Source organism: Triturus cristatus, chromosome 5_2 (genome assembly GCF_964204655.1).
Source record: "Triturus cristatus chromosome 5_2, aTriCri1.1, whole genome shotgun sequence".
Lineage (NCBI taxonomy): Eukaryota > Metazoa > Chordata > Amphibia > Caudata > Salamandridae > Triturus > Triturus cristatus.
Genome location: NC_140588.1, coordinates 935,329,344 through 935,351,460, shown reverse-complemented (window position 1 = coordinate 935,351,460; position 22,117 = coordinate 935,329,344). Strand labels below are relative to the sequence as shown.

General features: G+C 41.6%; 1 long non-coding RNA gene across 1 annotated transcript in view; it reads right to left on the bottom strand.

The window, feature by feature from the left end:
• Positions 1 to 1,462: 1,462 nt before the first annotated feature.
• The window catches only part of LOC146829450 (uncharacterized), a 38,887-nt gene continuing 18,232 nt past the window's right edge, over positions 1,463 to 22,117 (bottom strand). Inside the window, exons 2-3 of the long non-coding RNA XR_014961984.1 lie at positions 3,628 to 3,738; positions 1,463 to 1,976 (exon numbers count right to left, since the gene is read on the bottom strand). This is a non-coding gene — a long non-coding RNA (uncharacterized LOC146829450). The remainder of the gene's footprint in view (positions 1,977 to 3,627; positions 3,739 to 22,117) is intronic.

Genomic DNA, 22,117 nt, shown 5'->3' with positions numbered 1-22,117 from the left:
TCGGACTTCACTTTTCACATTTGTACGGTAAATCGTCCGAGGACGTGTCGGACACATTTTCCGATCCAAGGACGTGTGGGGAATAATTCCCGATGCAGTTCGTATGGACTTTTTACCATGCGAATCGTGATTGCCAGTTTGTACGGCACTTGTACGATTCGTACGGTAAAAAGACCGGATACGAGTCGGACGGGCAATTTTTTTACCGGATCGTGATCGGCACCTTAGTGTGCCAGGACTGGTAATGCAACTGCTACTAGTGGGCCTGCAGCACTATTTGTGCCACCTACACAAGTAGCCTTAAAAAGGGGACTCAGGCCTGCCATTGCAGGGCCTGCGCGCAATTTGTTAAACTGCCATGTTGTTTTGTCAAATGCATTCACCTGCCAGACCTTACCCTTCCCTTTCTGTGTACATCAGACACCCCTATGGTAGCTCTAGGGTATCCCCTGGACAGGGTGCAGTGCATGTGAAAGGTAGGACATGTACTAAGGTGTGTGTCATGTCCTGACAGTGAAATAATCTCCATTTCGTTTTCACTGTAGAAAGGTCATCTTGCCCATAGGATAGAATGAGAAGGCTGTGTATTATGTTTCCAGCCTATCTTCCTAAAACCTTAAAATGGAAAGGTGAAGTCTAGTATGCCTGAACTCACAATGTTATAACACATCTTTTTATGTAGGTGGTTTTTGCATTGTGTGTTCAGAAGCCGCTGTTTTAGAAGTGGTTGAGTTTTGTGCTCTAACATTTCTGTGTGTCGCCTGGCTGTGGATTGACTGTCTGGGGACAACTGTGAGAGGCTGACTGAAGGTCAGAAAAGGAGGCGGAGAGACCGCCTAAGGCCCGTTGATCGAGGCCTGAGTGTACTACGTAGTATTTCATTTCTGAAAGCGGAGTACTTGACTGACGTATTACACATTGCAACATTTCTGTATAACGAACTACTTGATTGCCGTATGATGCATTGCCTTGTTCCTGCATAATGAACTACCTGATTAGCGTATTGCGCATTGCATTATTCCTGCATAACGAAATACCTGATTAGTATATACGCATTGCCTCATTATTGCAGAACAACATATCTGGTGGTTGGATTACGCATGCATTGTTTTACCTTGCAAAGTGCCTGATTGTTGAGTTACACATTGCATTCTTTTCATTACAGAGTGTCTAATTGCTGCGTTACGCATTTCTGTATTTTTACATTGCAAAAGTACCTGATTTTAGCATTATGAACTGTATGACATGTGATTAGGAGTACAGGAGAATGTTTAGAAGTGCTCATTGACATCGCCAGAACTTACAAGGGCTGGCTGGCCTAACATCCTCATATGTTAGTTTTATATCATGTGGTCTTATCATATATCTTTTTACAAAAGTGTATACTCGTTTTATAAAACTCGTGTGGAGTCTATTTGTGGTGTCATCCTTGGATTATTGTGAGCATGGTTGCGAATACTTTACTCATTTGCCTTGAAGATAAGCCTGGCTGCTCGTGCCAAGCTACCGAGGGGGTGAGCGGGGCTATCTAAGATGGTGACCTTCCTTTCCCTGAGGTTGGCACATGGGTCCCTACTTGGCCTAAGGTACCTACCTCAGCCAACCAGGGATCCTGGGTCTAACAGGAACAGTGTTGTCTCTATTGGGAATGAGGCGCCCACGGACAGTCTCCATCCCGACCCACACCTACTCTGCGAACTCCAGCAGGACTCCTACTGCAGTATGTTGGAAGGTAATCTGTGGGTCCTCGGAGTCCAAGGGTCTGGGTGGAGTGGCAGGTGGTGCCTGTTGGTTGTTAGATGGGGTATGTGGAGATGTCATGATGTTGATGACCCTCCCTGTGTCCGGAGATTGTGTCTCAATGGAGTCCAGGTGTTCTTGGAGGGTGTCCCGGTTGATGGTTGGCAGGATTTCATCATCCCCATCATCACTGATGTCCAGTACAGGCTGCTGGCCAGGAGGTGAGAGATCATCCTCTGCAATGAGAAGGGGAAATGCTATTGGTGATGTCTTCTACATGTTGACATGGGTAAAGCAGTTGACAAAGTGCAATTCATTACACTTTCAGTCCTTCTTTGATGTGTAGGACAGCTGTTACGCAAGGGTATGAATTGTAAATAGTACTGTATTTCTCTTTCTGATGACTAAATCTTAGCATTGTTGTCACTACCACTGTGTGCCTACACTGAGTGGATGGGCCCTATCATAGTAGTCAGATTCCAATCACTGATATTTACACCATTTCATCATGACCATAGTTGGTTATCTGCAGGGTGTCACACATCGTTTTTTGTCAGACCCATGCACTTGTATGTGTACATTCCTCCTCAGGCTGTTCCAAATTTGGTCTTTGAAATTGCCTTACTGCCACACAGTGATGGCACCGTGATCACACTTTGACTCTCATGTGCCTATGACACCTACATTATTCATGACCATTTTCAATACACTGACATGGCACACCAATTGTGTGCTAGGAATTTTGAAGCAAGGTTAATGTGCATGGGCCCAGATGAGACAGAGGGACATCTTTCGTGGACATGTGGTGCAGCGCAGTGCAAGAAACCAAACATCTTGCTGCGCCAAGCTGTGTGTGAATAAGAAAGTGCAGGCTTGCGCTGTGTTTATGACAATACAACACGCCCCTGTGCTTTCCTTTATGCTGGTGCACATTCAGCTGGCTAGCACTAATGCTGGTACCCTTGAACCATGGTGCAGGGGTGCCTGCTTTGGTGAACGTCTGCTGTTTGTGCACTTGCGCAGGCAGTTAAGACAGGAATGTACCATATCTTGTAGAAAAGGCACATTGCTGCCCTTTCATTTTGACGTAGGATAGTACAGCCAGAAGGATGTGCGATGCTGCCTTACCCCAACATATGAATTTTGGGAAGGGGAATAAATCAACCTCAGTTATGGGGGGCATGTATGAGAAAGGCTTTTTTCAGGGGAACATTTTTTTCTCTGCAGAGAAAAAAGTGTGTTTTCACAGGGCATCCTATTTCCCCTGTGCTGAGTTCTCTGCTATGCAGAACATCTCACAGCAAGAATAGCATCCCTCTGTGAATGGCCTTCCAAGAAGTACATGAACATACCTGTGCTTGGTACACAGCTTTCAATGTATACTTCTGTGAAGGTTTATGAATTCCAGAAAATAGGTGAAAAAGGGGCAGGTTGAAGTGAACATCTCTGCCAGAACTTTCCCTACTGTCTTTGTGAAACCGGCCCAATATATTGATTGCAGTCATAACACTGAACATACACAAATCAATATATTCCTCATTATAAAACAATTACAGTTCAAGATATAGCAAACAGGAAACTGATAAAATAAAAACACTCACATCATTTGTTTAAAAGTTTGTTTCACCAGGGATCAGAGAAAATGGTACAAGTTGGAAAACCTGGAAAGTATGCACCACCAAAGGAGATGGAGAGCTGGTGCCTCAAATCAAGAACATATAAGTTCAAAGGCTACAAAATGACTAGAAATGGGGCAAAGTAATAATTACAGGACAAATGTCCCGGAAAAATTAGCAAATTGATGAAGGTTTTAAAATGATTAAAATAACCTTATTTGGCTTTTTTTTTTTTTTTTAATTAAAAAAGAAGATTATGGGCTGTACTTACTATCTAAGTGAAGGAAAACACTGCATAAAAATATATGGTCCATCCATTTTTCGCAAACTCAGAGTCCAAGATGGCTGCTGTAGTGAATGTGACGTGCCATTGTTATACTTTCTGCAAGAACAAAACACATATTGAATTCACAAACATGCACATTTGTAAAGCACAATTAAAAAGAGATGAAGGTGGGCGATGAAAAGAACAGTAAAGTTAACTCTTTGAACAGCAAATTTATTGCATGAGTTTTACTACTGTACACGTACTGTTTATGCATGTAGAGATACTGTTGCAGATGTAGGAGGGAAGCTTGCCACAAAAGCATCCACTTTATGCAGTAAACCTCTGAGAATGACTTGCTAAGTAGAAAGACTTGGATACATTTAGTTATAGACCATGACTTAAAAAGAAAGATCGTGTATGAAACAGGAAATCCAGTTACAAACCTCAAATTGAAGCCTGGATTATGGAAACTTCTATCTGGTGCAAATAGAGAACATCTCTGGCAAACCCATAAGTCAAATCAGCGTGTTAAACAAGATATGAGAAACCGTTCTGGATGCATATGGTATTTCATAATTTGGCCAGTTATGAGAGCTAAGGCATATTATTTTTATCCCTCAGGTACATGGTCTATTTTTATTTCATGTGAGTAGTTTCTATATAAAATAGTACAGCAGTAGTATTACTTACTCACTACAAAGTGCAATACACAAACCTACAGGTGGCGTTCTCCAGCTTTGCCTCCTCCATCTTTTCTATGCCGAGATTTCCTCACATTTAAGTTTACTGCTCAGTAGAAATGTAGGCGGGACCCGGGGAGTGGTGGAAAATGGTGAATATCTACTACTAAATGGTAGAGAGTTAGGGACATTCAAGGAAACGTTCTGTGAGGGACATGCTAATGTTAGCACACTCAAAAAAGAGTGAGTCATGCTATACCTACTATACTTCAAAAGTTACTACAGGCTTAATTTATGAAAATATGTAAAGAATCATTTAGAAGTACAAACAAAGTTGAAAACACAACACAATGAAAATCCTACACCAGTTTATAAAAGTAAAGACTATTTCAATGAACAGAATGATACCAAAATGACAGAAATCCAATCAGGGGAACCAGAGAAAAGATTTTTTTCAATCTTTAATTTTAGATAAACATGGCACAAAAAGGCACTAAACGCCAACCACTGGATGCTGGCAGTGCTAGTGCGAGATAAGGGTAAGGCTTAAGGGAAACATGATGAAACACAGGTCAGATACAGAGACCTAGTTTGTCCCAGTTGGAAGTGTTAACTTCTGACTAGTGGCCTGATTACAAATTTGGCTGTCTTGGAACGAGCCGTCACACCAGCGTCTCGAACCAAGGCCATCAAACAACTTGTAATCTGGCCACCTGCCCTATTCAGATTGGAATGCAGGTCGGCTGGTCCTGAGGCAGCTGGCCCACAGCTATGCCTTTCAGCGGCTCGTATGTGAGCCTTAGAAAGGCAGTGACATGGGACCACCACAGCGTGTTCCAGTTCGGCATGGACTATGAGTCCATTCCATGCTGGAACTGGGGGCGCATACAGACAGCGTGGCACACCGTGTGCCCCCCTACATGCATTCCTGGCCCAGTGGTAACAGGGAGCCATACAGGGCCCCTTGGTTTCCTCACCACCACACTTTTCATGGCAGGCTCACCCAAGCGGCGAGGAAACTTGTAATATGCTTTGCGGTGCCACAGCGGCACTGCTGCATTATTGCAGGCCTCAGGCCCCTGCAAGACCTCCAGGGATCATGGATCCCTGGTGGTAGTAGTGGTCTTATGGCAGACTGACCATCGAATTAGCAATACACGGTCAGACTGCAGGTCCCACAGTATCCGCCGTGCCACCACAGGTTTGGCAGTCCACCTGATTGCCAAACTCATAATCAGCTCCCTTAGTCTCTGAAAAAGAAATTAAACATCCTCTTTCAGGCAAGACAGCAGGCTGTGGCTAAGTCCACTAGGCCGATAGCTGATAACTGTCAGACAATGTACCAGTGAAGCAGTTGAGTTTTGGAGGGGGGAGGAGAGTGCTCTGAGCAAGAGAAATTCAACATTTGCTCCCAAGGAAGAATCCTCGCAGGCTGGATGCTTTTGGTGCCATAACCCGGTGCACATTCCTACCTTTGGACTAAGTTACTTTTTGGAGCTTGGATTCCTCCAGCAAGGCAAAGAGGCATTCCAGTGGAGGTCAAACAAGGAGACTTTTCTGCCCAAAGTAACCAAGGGTAAAAACAAGTCACTGAGTTGGTCTTTAAGCCTCACAGGGATAACAACTATAATCTGTACCTTAGCTAAAACAAGCCGCCAGCTGATATGGTGAAAAGAAGTTTTTAATTATGAAGGTGGAGAGAGAATAATGGAGCAGGTGGTTGTAATGCCTTCTGTAGAACACAATAAGGGATACAACCCTGTTTTCGCTCACCATTATTTGACTTGTGTAGGATTTAGTTCTGTTGTGTCATAAAAGTACTTATTTTGTAATAATGTCTTTTGGTTGATTTTTGACTTTAGAGTTCTTGACCCCTGTAATAAATGTGATCATTAGTTGGAGTGGATAAGAGTCCTGCAAAAGTAATATTAGCAATATGTTGTTAGGCCTACTAAAAGATTTTTGTGATTCAAACCCGAGTTCAACCCCTGGTAGTTATAACACTGAGCAGACAGGCTTAATTTATGAAAATGTATAAATCATATAGAAGTACCAAAACAGTTAATATGTTTATAACATAACACAATAAAAATCTCACTCCAATTTATCAAAATAGTGAATAATCTAATGAACAAAATGACATCACAGGTCCGAAGTGTTCTGAGGAGAGAACTAAAGGTTCAAAATGTCTGCCCAAAGACAGCCTGTGGCTGTGGAGAACCTCTGGCCACTCCCTAACCAATGGGGTAAAAGTTTCCAAGGGTGACCCTACTCATTATTGCAGCACTTCCTGTGGGTTTTAGTGTAAACTATTCCATAGTGCCCTTCTCTACCTAAAACCACGATAGTAGAAACACATTTCCCCTTTGCAGAGCTTCCTGTGCCTACACAGAGGTGTGGCTATAATGGCAAATATTCCCTTGTGGTCATTCAAACCCTGTTCTAGGGGCAACTCAGCTCCTTTCCCACTGAGATTGGTGTCTAGTTGACAGCAGGTCAATAGAGAGTGCTACATCTGCATGTGACAGGGTAGGTGTCCTTTGAATTTAGTAAAGTGCCTGAGCACCAACCCGATAGCCATCCTGCCAGGGGACAGTCAACCAATCTCCCTTTGTTTCACCTCTGGGAGACACTTCACATCTAATCAAGGAGACATTCAACTTTTATGTGACAGTTAACACATGTAGAAAGGCACATTGGGCTCAGGCAGGAACATTACTTTCTAAAAGTTTCATTTTTAAAATAGTAATATCAAATCCATCTTGACAAATAAATTACTTTTAAAATGAATGAGTGAATCATTTTTCTTGCTAATCCCAAACTGAATTTAAGTATTATAAGCTGTTATAATGTACTACAGTGGTTTACTATGGGAAGGACAGTCTTGCTACAGTGAAAAATGAATTTAGGAGTTTTTACAGCTTTGACATGTAAAAAATAAAATATACATATCCTACTTTTTAAATACCATCCACCCTGCCCCATGAGCATTTAGGGCCTACTTTAGGGGTGAACTTTAAGTATTTAAACGGAAGCATTAGGTCTTCTAGAAGGCTTATTTTTACTGGTAGAATGACCAGTATTAAAACTGCTTACCCATTCTGATGGGTCCAGCCTGGAGAATTGTTTTTCATTGTCATTTTAGTGGTGACACAACTTGTGCTGCAGATGACATTTAACATACAGGCCCTGTGCACACTTCTGAACCATATACTAAGGACTTATAGGAAAGTTAAATATGCTAATCAGGAGTATAACCAATTTCAACAGGTTTGAGGGGTTAGAGCACATGCCCCTGGACCTGGTTAGCTGTGCCCTAGTGCACAGAGTAAAAACAAAAAGAGCATTAGTGAAACAATTGTGGGTCACCAAGTAAATAACTCCAGCTCAGAGCTGAAGCAATTCCAGCACCACACTTGGCCAACCACTGATACCGTAACAGACTCCAATAGAAAATAATCGAGGCAGTGTCTTAAAATAAATAAACTATGGAAAATAATTGTGAATTAAATTAAATTATTTAAAATTGTTACATGTATAAATATAGTTTATTTTAAAACAATATAAAAATTGGGAAAGTTGATTGAACTTGGAAAAAATAAAATTGTTTTTATAGTAAATATTATTTTCAATTAACTTTTTATATTTATTTTAAATGTAGAACAAAAGAAAACACATCTACAGTAATATTAACTTACTTTTAAATAAATCTTTTAAAACTAAAATATATTAAATTAAACTTATTTTAGGGAAGTATTATTCTTTTAATATATTAATAGATTTTTTGTGGAGTTGCAAATCTGTTGAGAGTAATTTGGGGATTTTGAGGTGGGTAGGGGTATAGTGTGATATGGATATGGGTATAAGGTGGCAAGGGCATTTTTAGGGTTTAGACATGGATAAAGGTGATGCTTGCTAAGGTAAATTAAAAAAAGTGGTTTGGGGGTGTTTCCCAATCAAAGGAAAAAATGAAATTGAGGGCAGTAAGGCTATTTTAGTGTTTAATGATGGGTAGTGGTAAAGAGTGGTAGGGGTCATTTTAGTGTGATAATTTTAGGGTTAAGTGGTGGGCAAGGATATAGGGTGTTATGGATAACTTTGGGTTTTACAGGTGGGCTGGGGTATAGGTTAGTATGAGTATTTTTTTGTGTTTAGCATTGGGTGGTGGTAAAGGGTGGTAAGACTTATTTTAGGGTTTAAGGATGGGAAGGGGTGAAGGGTGGTATGGGTAAAATTAGGGTTCAGGGGTGGGACGGGGTATAGGGTGGTAAGGGTAACTTTAGGGTTTAGGGTGGGTAAGGGTATAGAGTTCTAAGGGTAATTTTGGGGTTTAGGGATATAGGGTTATTTTTTTGTTTATAGGTGGATGTTGGGAATGTGTGGTAAGAATAATTTTAGGGTTTGGGGTGGGCAGGGGTGAAGGGTGGTAAGCATAATATTAGGGTTTTGGGATGGATAGGGGTATAGTGTGGCATGGATAACTTTACAGTTTAAGGGTGGGTATGGGTATAGGGTGGCAAGGGCATTTTTAGGGTTTAGGTTTGGGTAAAGGTAATGCTTGCTTAAGGTAAATAAAAAAAGTGGGTTGGGGTGATTCCTGATCAAAGGAAAAAATTAAATTACAATTTGTTTTAAAAAAGGGGCGTTGCTGAAAACTGTGCTCTTGCAGGAAGCAACATGTCTACCTTATCAGAGAAGATTGATATCTCAACATGACAGCTGATAAATGGGGAGAAACATTTTTAGTGTTTTAAAGCTTGTGGAAATGCCTAATTAGGATACAAAAAAGATATCACCTGTACTGCATGGTTGCGTATTGATGTCTAATGCATCTATGTTATAAGTCCGTTCAAGGTCTAAACAGTGTCCTTTTATGTGCATGGACCTGTAATGTATTGTTATTATGCAAATGAAGTCATTAATCCTATGAATTACTGACCTTTAGTCTCTATGCCTGGAGATTCTACCCAGTGGTTAAAAACTCCTCTAATATGCATTAATGCATAATCAGTAATTAAGGAGCAAATCAGTTGAAACATTTGTTAGGAAAACCTCCGCATATATTAAAGGGGGATAGGACATTAATTAAGGCATACTGGAGAGCTAAATTTGAAAAAGCAGTGTGTCCACATTATCAATAAGAGTAATTTGAAGTTGTATGTTTTGTATTCACTAGTGTATGATTGCTGCAACTCCTCCACCTTTCTTTGTCTTATCTCTGTTCTTATTTAATGGAAAGAAATCATCAGTTATAGTTTGGTGTAACTCTGGTATAGAGTCTTCGGTTAGCCATGTTTCAGTTAACAAGAGTATATCTGATTTGGTTGGATCTCCCTCTTTCTCGCATGTGCTTGAAATGCTAGGATGCCATAGACTCTGCTGAGAATAGGCAAATTTTCCTCCCAGTTGGGCATGGATGGGTACAGATGGGCTTGCCTCTGGCATCAAACTCATTGGCTGCTTGAGCACTAGACCTCTAACCGACATAGTCTCAAAGTACCTTTTCTATTGTCGCTCATGATTCAAAGCCAAATACTGGTGCCAGTGCAAACGATTGAGATCTACAAATGAAAGCAATAATTATTTAAAAGGCAATTTTAATCAATACTTACCTCTAACGGGTCGCACCTTCTTCTCTAGTTATAAAGTGCTGGTGCAATTCAGAACTAATGGTAGGTGCTATGATAGCAATAAGAACAATAAAAAAACAATTTTATAAAAGTTTTCAGAGCCAATATCCCCTTTTCTGCTTCAATTCAACATCTAAGTGTGCTGACATGCAGTCCTTTTGACTAAATAGACCAACAGTGGAAAACTCATTGGCTACTTAACCGCTAGACCCCTAACTGTTGTAGTCTCAAAATGGTGGCTACCAGAAAGTGAGTATAACTTTTCTGTTGTCACTGGCAATTCAAAGTCAAGTGCTGGTGCTAGTGCAAACAATTGAATTGTACCAATGGGAGAAATAACTAGTTAAAAAGCAATTTTAACCAATATTTTCAAGGCAATTTCGCCATAGCGGTGCTTAGCTTCCGCTCTAGTTAATAAAGTGCAGGTGCAGTTCAAACCTAACAGAAGGTGCAATTAGAGCAATAAGATCAATTAAAACATTTTTAAGTATAAACATTCTCCCCGCCAGCCGCAATTCAACATCTGAATGAATCTTTAAGAATTGGAATATCATAATCTAACGTCCCCATTAGTCCAACAAAAGAAGTTTTATTATGCAAAAAAGTTATATTTATTCTGACTGTTAGATGTAACAAAAATGTGTCTGTTCATAGCAAAGTTATGATTGTGTTGGATTTTAACAGTAGCCAATAGTTAATTCTAATATTGAAAATATGTTGTTACCTGCCTTCTTTGTGCCAGACATAAATCAATATATAATAAAGGACTTTGAATAGTTACAGTTGTACAGTTGTTATCAGAGGCTGCTGAACATTTACAAATGATTTGTATAGTCTTCGTGGATCTTCTGTAGATAGAGGAACACAGAGTAAAGATAGTTTACACTAGACAACTTTTTAAAAAAAGACCCATCAAGTCAAATCAGAACAAGCTTGCTCTTCTGGTTATCTCCAGTTAAAGGTTTTGATCACTGTCTGCAGTACAATGGTAATGCAGTTCATGATAACTGGGCTTCCTTTTAGCACATGGTGGAATTCTTGTGTGACAATGAAACTCCTAATGCTACCACAATTATACTTTGTCCTGTAAGCAAGACACTAATCATGGAGTTTTTCCTTCTTCTTGTTATATTGGTCCCTTTGTTTCTCTGGTTCCTGCAGCTCCTGATTATTTGAATCAGGGGCAGAAACATAGACAACTTGAGACCCTCACGGGTGAGTAGAGCACTTTACAGATCCAAATGAAGATGAAGGAGCCTTCATTGAGTTTGGGATGGTGATATATTGGTGTGCTTCTCTCTTACACACAACTTAACCCTCCTTTTTGGATTTTTTGATGATCAAAGATATCTTAAAGCACTTTATATTTTTAAAAACAGTTCCATGTCAACCACTTTGTTAGCAACAAGAGCAGGAATACTATCTGCTATGGCAGGGTGATATACTGGTCCTTTCAGCTGGTGATGCATATCGGTCCCTGTCAAAACAGTGTGATTTGCTTGCCTATGAGATAGCCATGATGAACCTACTGATGATCTTCTGTTGAGAGACAGTGGCCTGGAAATGGACTGCCACCAGCCTTTTGATGTGTGCATGGGGATGTGGGAGCGGGATATATTGGCGAAGTGAGCCCCTTCTACAGCCAGTAGTCATGCAACAAATCACATCAGACTGAGATATTAATCTTTGACTGTGAAACCTCCTGCTCTTCCTCAAAAATGGATTCCTCAAAATGAGTCATACGACAATAAAGATATTTACATACATGGTGAAAATAATAGTTCGGTCTGTGGCTGTCTTTCTTGAGTGGCCAGCCAGTGTCATTGGTCGATGTTAATGGATGTGGTGGAGTCCTGACAGTCAGACGTGCAGTAGCAGTTGTGTAGAATGTGAAATAAGCATTGTTCCAAAAAAAGCTCTCCTCAACTTGTAGACAGATTCAGGCCCTCATTATGTTGTCGGTCGGAGCTCAACCAACGGCCTGTCGGTGATTTACAACCAACATCTAGTGCCGCAGTCCAACCGCTGCATTATGATGTGTGGCAGTCGCCGCAGCATGCAGAGGGACCAACAGACGATCCCGACAGGCTTAAGGAGTAATTCCCTATAATGGAGCAGTGCCTGCTCAGGCACTGCCGTAGGGATTACAATGTCCCTTTCTGACAGCCTTTTTATGTCAGTCAGACCACCATAGAAAGGCTATCAGGAAAGGACATTAGGGGCCCCTAGCAGGGTCCCCGTCCCCCACGGCCTTTGCTATGTGGTGCCCGCAAACACTTTTTAAAGCACTGATGTTTAAAAAGTGTATTTTTCCTGTTGTGGCATGTGCTGCTGCCCCAGCGCACGCCTAAATATGAAATATACACTTTCCAACCGCATCCTAATTTGGGAAGCAGGACCACCGACTCCTTGTCGGGCAGTCCTGTTTCTAACACAATGCACATTATACTGAGTCCCTTATTGTTAGGTCAAATCTATTGTTCTAGAAAAAAATATTATGAATACAATTAATAGGCATCATTTTTTTTAAATCATGCAAAGTTCCTTTTGTTGTCCAATATTTCCCAGTATATTGTTAATGTTGTTCCCTTCCTTCATTGATTTCTAAGAGAGTGCCTTGTAGTACCAGTAATTCACCATGAGTGGCGTGTGACCTACTCAAAGGCTTCGCTTTGAGTTGATTTCACCACTTTTGTCAGTAGTACAAATGGTGTAGATCTGGGTCTCACTTTGATGAATAAGACGTCTTCTTTGTTGGTATATTATGGTTTGAATATGCTTCCATAAAATCCTTTTTAATTGTCTCATAACAATCCATTTATTGGAAGAAAATCACTGTTTTCCTACCAATCCCCATTGCCTCTAACACTACACTCTGAAAGTGGAATTATCTGCACTCGTGGAAGATAACGCATTAGAGTAAGTAAGCACAGGAGTAGCGGGAGAGCTCCAGCCGGGTCCAGCTGGAGTTTTGTTAATAGAATTTGTGAGTTTGTAAAATGGACTTCTTCAAGTCCACCAAAATGCTTTACTGAATAGACCCAGATTGGCCCCTAAACTCAGTCCAGGCAATGCTCTTAATATAATATATGTACAATATACTTAGATGGGTCGAACAGATCTCAAGTGTTTTTTTTTAGCATTAGCTTTTTAAATAACTATTTAAACTCCACAGCTTTATTTTATTGGGAAGCTACAAAATCCAGTGAGTCAAGGAATATGGGCGGCTCCTCAACTGAGGCGAAGGAGCATCGCCCCACTGCTCTGTGAGCAGGTCAAAAAGGAAAAAATAAAATGAGAATAACACAGTGTTATTATCATTGTATTTTTTCTTTGTTGCTTAGCTGGATGGGGCCAAACAGTCACGGGCACATTGCACGTTCTCCACCAGGCTATAATGGCACAGCATGGTGAGGAACATGCCCAGCCTCCCAGTCCCCCTGCTTAGACGAATCACAATGCTGCTATCAGCAGTGTTGTGATTGGCTAGGGAAGTCTGGAAGCCTGGGTGCTTCTTGTTCCTGGTTCCTGCCCCTGGAGTCCTGGAAGCGGGCAAAGAGGACCGAGAGGCAGTGGCTGGAATGCAGGTAAGTGAGTTTTGATTTTTTTAAATTCCCTTCCTGTGTCCCGCACCCCACCACGTTAAGTAGCAGCTGCCACTGTCAGGGAAAGCAGATGAATGAGGTACGGGATTTAAATGATATCCCACTTTTTCTAGTTTTAGAAACAGATATTTGCAAGTCTCTGGTGGTCTTGCTTTTTTATTGGTCTCTTCCTTGTCTGCATTTAAAATGGAGATGCATTTGAAGTGTCTTTTTTGCCTTTATCCATTTTTCAATATGAGGATGACATAGAAATTGCTGATTTTTTATAGACTCTCTTGGAGTTTTTGTATGCGTTAGAATTACATTTTATGCTAGTGATACACTGAATGTCCTAGCCACTCTTAACTGCTTACATTTATCTTTTCAACTTCCCCTCCTCCCCTGTTTGTGCAATTTGCATCATCATATTATTTCCTTTGGTGCCAATTGTCCATTTGCTATTTTTGGAACATTACACAACCACGTTTATCTTGTACAGCTAGGAGATTAAGGGTCTAATTACGAGGTTGAAGGTCCATGGGACCATCAAACCCATAGTGACGGTCCCTTGACTACCAAACTGGCTGTTTACCTGCCTTATTATGACTACGCCAGTGGAACCGTCACAAGACTGCTGCTACTACCGGGATCCTTGGGCCCGTGGTGCAATGGTCAGAGGAGATAATATGCGGATGGTGCAGCTACTGCACCGCCAAGTATATTATGAGTTTCCTCACCGCCCTCTTTTTTAGAGTGGTGAGCCTGCCATGAAAAGAAACTAAGGGGGCCCTTTGGGGACCCCTGGTGCCTCTGCATGAGAGTGCATGCAGGGGGCACATGGTGTGCACCCTGTCTGTATGCACCCCCATGTTCCGGCACAGAATGAAATGTGCAACATTATGCATTTTGCCCCTGCAGGAATGTGCTTTGACATTGCCATTGCGGTGCCACTCAAAGGCTCACTGCCTGGAACCACCAATGCACTGTCTGCAAGACCAGGAGACAACTCCTAATCTGGTGAGCGGTCAGCAGATGGCTTTGGTGGTGTCGCAGCGGGGCATTGGCGTGGCAGCCGCTGCCACACAACCAAAGTCATAATAAGGCCTAAGACTTTTATTTTATTCTACCAGAGCCAGTGAAATGAGCCAAAAGAGAGATAGTAAGCATGTTCTATACAAAATGGCCTAGAATATGTAACAAGATGCTAACCTACACAATCTACACCAACAAGTCTACTCCCAAAGGTCAGTTTCAGAAATGTACATGTACTCCGTCAATTGTACATTGAATAAGAGTCCCCATCTATGTGCTTTGAAAACAATACACATTAATTGTTCTAACTGTGCAAAGGGTGAGAAAATGGAGATGAGGAGTTCCATGAATCTTAGCCCTCGATAGGTAGAATATATAAACAGGCCAAAACAGAGAACAATAGGGGCCTTATTAAAAGAATTGACGATTGCTTTTGTCTTACTTTCGTCATCTATGTATCACTCTATCGTCATCCTTGCCCAACATGCCCATAGTACACTTCTTGTTGAAACCCCCGAGGGCAGATTTTGGGTATGTAAGCACTATATTTTTGGTGGGCAGAGGAGAAAGACTTCCATGCTGACACCTGACAGAGAGATGCTGAGGTCCCTGCACACAGACACTACAACACGCAGTGGTCTGTCATCCCTTGCGGGTGTCCATCTCGAGACCAAGACAGGGTCCTTTGCACTCCCACATCAGGTAATGGGGTTGTCTATATCTTGGCTATATATCCACATACATGATCAGTACTAGGGGTGGGCAGAATTTGTGTAGTCGTGCTACGCAAAGCTCCGCGAAACGGTAAAAAATCTCCGCGAGCACGCAGAAATTCCTCGAACATGCAGAATTATCTTGTTCGCAATGCTTTTTTCCCGTTCACGAGCGTTGTTTGCGTGCTCATGGGAAAAATCTCACGAACACGCATTTTCGAGAACGCGAACAAGCAAAAAATTCCGCGAAGCCCCGGAACGCAGAATTTTGGACAATTCCACGTTCTCCGCAGAACGCAAAATTACCCACATTTGGCAAATTCCGTGAGTAGAACGTAATTTACCGCCCAGGTCTAATCGGTACACCTAGCTACATTTAGTTAGGGTTTGCATTGTAGGAGTACATATTATTACTGTTATGTATCTGTATGCCTGCATATATTCATTGTTTTAGCACTATGGTCAAATTCTACCTTTTCTTTACTCCACCAGTATATATCTGTTTATGTCTAATGCTTGTTGCAGCACACATATTTTATACTAGAATGAAACTGGTTCAATAAAAATGCTTATTGAAAACGTACCCACTGTTTATTCTGTATATCTCTCTGAGGCAAAGTAAGCATGAGTGACCGAGCGAAAAGTACTGTACTGCTTCCACGACCCCTGAGGGGTCAGGGTTGTCATGTTCGGTAGTTGCTAGAATCTATTTTCTCCTCAGTAAGAGGGGCTCATAGTGGCACTGTGAGCTAGCTGGTCCACAGACTAACATATCCTTTGTGGGTGTCTGGAATTAGTCTGGACACCAATCCCTTAGTTTATGTTGTCTAAAAGTACAGATCCTATATAGATTTGTAGGAACTACATAACAGCCTAATGGTCTGCCTCTAGAAAAGGACTCAAGCTGTCCGCTGAACATTAATCAGCCGACCCTCAAACCAAAACTGTGAGGAAGGAAAAGGGGAAAAATTAGCCCGGAGGGTAAGTCTCTCTGCGGGGAACAAATCTAGGCAGAAGTGCTCGCAAGGTCACATGTGAATAAAACGATAAACTGCCTATATTCCCTTAAAGGTGATTCATCTAATTCACTAAGAGTAAAGTGAGGAATCAGGTGAAATACTCAAGTTTAAAACCCAAAGTGCAAAGACCGCATGCGGGGGTGCTATGTGTTGCTAAGCTCTACCCTTCACCAGGGGCTGATTCAGAATCATGCATAACAGATCTGATGATTGCTGCACTCGTAAAGTGGAAATTAAACATATTCAACCTTTTACTACTCTTTAATGCTTATGTACATATTATTTAAAAGGTACAAAAATGCAAAAATACATATACAAACATATTTATGTACAGACTGTCAATAACTACTATTCTAGGCAATGTTAAATGAGTATACGTATACACTTACAATATAATGTTAATGTAACAAAAAAACATTACAACTGTCTGGCGTATCAAAAGAACGAGCATAGAACCTGGGAAAATTTCAATGGAACACCTGTGTCTCTTAAACATTCCTTTCACAAATTATTCCTATAGGCAAATGTTAATCCTTCAAAGGGTGGGAGCTCCATTGTGTGACAGTATATGTAAGTATTGGAACTACTGTCTATGGAGCACATTTCACCTTGGGTGACTAAGGTTTTTGCACAGTTGGCATTTATTATTTTCACCTCATCAGAAGTACAGATATAAACAATCCTTTCACAGTGATACGTTCAGTGACATACCCCACTACCAGTCGTGTGTTTCCCTACACTTCTGGGTGGCCAGACCGATCGATTGTAGGAGAATAGAGCGTGAAGTAATGCAAATTAGGTTCTGTCTATGGTGTGAGATTAACCCATTTAGAGTCGAGTGTGAAAACATTACACTGGGTGCACGGTGCTCTTACAATATTTTTGGCATGCATTGTATTATTTCCTTAGGTTCTTTTTCTTCTTCACCTGTCCTGAAGAAGCCCAAAAGGATGGGCCGAAACACGTCGACTCTTTGGATTGGAGGAGTCTGAAAAATCATTACAGTGTGCATATAATTGAGATAACTACTGATGTTGCAGGGTTCTATTGTGTCCCCCATTGTGTATTTGTATTGGACTTCACCCCTTTATGGGCTGCTATGGACTATTGAAAATTGCAGCCATTTATATATATATATATATATATATATATATATATATATATATATATATATATATATATAAATACTGTTGTTGAAGAGAAAATAAGTATATTTATATGATTTCCACTTGTATTTGTAATAATATCTGTTGTTTTGTTTTGTGAATGATTGAACACTTTGTTTGCCCAATAAATAACACCTGATACTTGAATTTGGTGTTTGCTTGTGAGTCAAGAATCATATAGTAAATGTTGGTTTGGATAGTGACATCTAGTAATAGAGATTAATTCATGTTTTTTCTATTAGAGTCATTCTTTTATTCGTTCCCACTCATTACCATGTTTATATATGCTAAACACAGAAGAGAATGGCAGGTGGTGGTGATTTGCAGAACATTGGTTTAAGAAGTATGCAACCGTGAATCACCTTTGAAACTCAAAGTAGGCCGCTGTCATGACATGCCTGGACATGTCAAGAGTGAAGAGGACAACGAAGATGTATTCCCCCCTTGTGTCTCTCCTCTCCTCTGTTCCCAGTCTCTATTGAATTCGACAACTTAGGACCTGGACGGTGCCTTTAAGAAACTGGACTTCCTAGACTCCATAGCGGCTCACATGACGAGATCACATGAGCCAATCAGAGGCCCTGCTGACGCCGCATCCAGCTTGAACAGCAGTTTTTCCAACTGGAAAGTGGGCAATGAGTTAGGAGCGGAGGAGCACTCACAGGCAGAGACCCAGAAAAGCCAGGAGGGTGATGTTGAGACCAGGAGGGATTACTGCCAGCAGACAGAGGTTTCACCGAAGAGTCCTGCAACAGAAGCAAGGAGGGAGCTCGCGTGTGGTGGTGACTGTGCCGCTGCTTACGTAACTCTGTTTAGGGGTACAGATGGCCAGAATGAAAACCCTGCATGTGGCCCGACACTGGTGATGGGAACCGGGTGTTTAGCAAGAGCCTCCCCCACTCCTGATTCCCCATTTACGTTAAGGAAGGACAACGTTACTCATAGACTTCTCTCTTCATTCTCTGAGGGACAGCCTGTTTGAGGATAACCGGAAGGATCAAGCCCTGCCTCCGAAGATAAAGAGCCTTCAGAGAGAAAGACTTACCTGTATACCTTTAGCCTCAATAAAATAACTTAGTACACAATAAAACAACTCTTGGTTGTAGTCTCTCAAGTGCCACAGCCGCATTTGGTGCTAAATTATTTGGCTAAAAGGAAAATGGGGTTGGGAAATATCAATATAAATAAGCTTTATGATTCCACCACAATGTTCCAATATTTCTCATTATTCACCCTTCTGATGTGTTTTGCTGGCACTATTGTGTATGTTTTATAATAGTTTCTTTTCACCTTGCATTAGAATAGGATTGATTTAAAAATGAATCTTGAAATAATATATCTAGTTTCCTACTTTTCAGTATGTCTTTCCATGATGAAAGAGGATTTGGGGCCAGATGTACGACCATTATTTGCGGTCACAAATGGGAAATCGGCCCGTTTGCGACCGTAAAATTGGTCTGCCCCATATACTAACCCTCTTTTGAAAGTGGCTAAGGTATTACAGACTCGCAAAATAGTGTTTGCGACTTGCTATTAGGAAGGGGCGTGCCAAAGGCGTCCTTCGTAATAGTGACTTGCACTTCAATGTATGATTGTTTGGCGACTGCATTTGCAACTGCAAAACACTCGCAGTGTACCCCCTACTTCAAGTAGGTGGTAAACCACTCGCAAACGGAAAGTGGTACCTTCCCCTTTGTGATTGGATGTGAAAATATATTTTAAGAGCAGGCAGTGGTCCCAGGGACCACTGCCTGTCTTTAAAAAATGAAACAGTAATGCTTCATTTTTTTTTTTTAAATACATCCTATTAGGAATTGCAAACAGTGTCAGAGACAGTGTTGTACATTCCAATTTGCGAGTCACAAAACAACGCAATTTGTGACTCGCAACTTGGTAGGGTCTCTGATTCCAATAACCTATCCCTGTGCTATCTCACAGTATTGATAGTTACCTAAATCACATCTCAACGAGTTAATGCTTAGCAGGTTGCAGGGTGAAGCCTATCTGATCTTCTGTCTCAGGTTTACATATTTAGAAAGTTCTTAGTGTTAGGGGTCTAGATAGCCTTTGACCTGGACGTGTTCTGGAAAGAAATCCAGAAAACATGTCAGGAGGCTATACCTAAGGACTTCCCCAGAACTAGGGATTAGGGCTATGTCAAAATATTCAGTTGTGGAGTCTTACAGCTGAGGACTGGCAGGGAGTTAGAGGTCAAGGCTATGAATGTCCAGTAAGAGGGGTCCTAGGACCGAGGGATATGAGGGGGTGAGAACTCATCGCTTTCCTGAATGTTCAGCTTGGTCTCCTAAGGATGAGGACTGGAAGGAGGCAAGAGCTTGATGATTCCCCAGAATGTTCTGTCAGAGGGATACTAGGGTTGAGGTCTAGGGAATGAAGGCTGAGGGATTCTCTGGAATCAGTGGTTTGACCCAGACTCTTAGAGATTTCTGGGTCTGGATTCAGGCACTGGATCTCTGGCATGATGGAGAACAACAATGCAGCAACACTTGCAAAACACAGATCCTTATCAAGCATTTATACTGTTTGTATCCTTAGCAGACCTGCATTCCTTTCACAGGTAGATTTGTCATATTAGATCTATGCATCAGCTTTGCAAGAGCAATTCTGGATCATGGGTACATGCATCCCACTGTAAAGTATTAAAGAAATGGTAAATCGTTTTAAATGTATGACATATGGAATTGAACTGACTATGATTACTTCTTCAGACATATAATTGAAGTTTCAAAGGTAAATATCAAACTCAAATGGTTTTCTCCAGAAAATAGGAATGCGTATTGAAAATAGTCATCATTTTGATAGGAAGAATCATTGATGAAGGCTTGTAATGTAATAGCACTTAGTAAACTGCGCAAGAGCAAACAACATTAATAGCAGGCACCTTGGTTCAATGAGTAACTTAAAATCATGATGTGTAAGAATCAGAAAGAGCAAGGCACAAGTCTTTCCTCGGGACAAAGAGGTGTATAATGAGGTTTTTCACATTTATCACAATCAGCTAAGGGTAGCCCGTACACATTAATTACTCAGATTCAGAGATCTGGTAACTCTACAAAAGACCATTTTTAATCGAGTAGAAACTAATCCTAATGTCTGGCTTCAGCAGATTTATCCAATGCCTTGTTCATTCACTTTCAGGACAAGGTAAAGAAGATCTATGAGGGATACATACAATTATCTGATTTTAGGGTAATCATGTCAGCTATGACTGCCCAACTGCTAACATATCTAGTCATTTGGGTAGTTTTGACCCTATTGATCCAACAGAAGTTCTAGAGCTGTTTTTTTAAGGTTAAATCAGTGTCACCAGACAATCCATTTCCAGCTTGTGGCTTTTCCCCCTTGCTCCTCTTCTGGTACCGCACATCACACATTTATTAAATTTTTCTTTAAAAATGACAAAAGTTCAGGAAGTTTGGAAACATGCAAATCTTTTGCTGGTTCTTAAAGAATCTTCAGCAGCTCCTGACTCATTTCTGTACATATCAGCCAATTTTCCTTCTGCCATTTTCCATAATTATTTTGGAATAGGTGCTAAACAGACACCTCTGCAAATTTCCTGAAGATAATCATGTATTGGAACCCTCCAATAAAGGCATCAGGACCACGCACAGTATGTAGACAACCATCGTACCAGTCACCGATTCCATTAGATCTTCCCTAGATAAGGGCAATGCAGTGCCACTTCTTGACCTCTATGATGCATTTCACACTTTATCATATGCAATAATTCTTGACTGATTCTATGCCTTTGGGGTACATGGCCTGGCCCTGGATTTGTTGATAGATTTCTTGGATGGGCCTCGAAGGAAGGGAAGATGGCGGATTGTTTCCGCCGCTGAGGATGCCTCCTCTCGCTCCCGACTGAGGGCTTACACAAGCTGCTCCTGCTCACCTCCCCTGACGTCCGGTTGAAGATTCAATGAATGTTATGGAGTAAAAAGAAATTTTTAGCTTAAACAGATGGAAAAGGACTGAAAAAGAGTCTAATTAAGGTACGGGCTGCCGCTTCGTTAAACTACCCGCTGTCCCCGTTGGTAGCTCTCCTCGTTGATGTGCCGAGTAACAGAGATCAGCTGCGCGGTGTTTGGAGTTCGCGCAGCGAGCTGGTTCATATTTGGAGCACCGTTTGCAGCTTCGTGGATATCCTCTCCCCGACGCTCCTTCAGAGTGCTTAGTGGATGTGTGCGCGACCGGGAAGAGTGTGGCTGCCAACACAGGAGCCTGTGCGGGTATTGTGGAGGTGTGTGCCCGCATCTGAGAGCAGTGGCGCTCCCAAGGTCGGCCCGCCGAGGACGGGTGGGGGCTCCATTAAAGACAGCAGCGAATGCCTCCAGTCCAGCAGGAAGAGCGAATACGGTCAAGTCAGATGGGCTACTTCCTTGTCTGGGAGCTGACTGTGGGGTTACTCCAGAGGTGGCTTGTGTAAATAATGGTGCACAAAGAGATGCTGTACTTTCTAACCCCCAGGTGGGTGAGCCCATGTTGAAGCTCCTACGCTCCGGTAAAGTAACGGCCTTGCTTCGCTCCTGTGGTTCGGATTCGGTAGCTCCTACCGACCAAATGGCGGATGTCCTAAACGCCGCAGTTAACGAGGGCTGGGGCAAACTAGAAGAGTTGACAACAATATCCATTGTCCCCTCTGAAG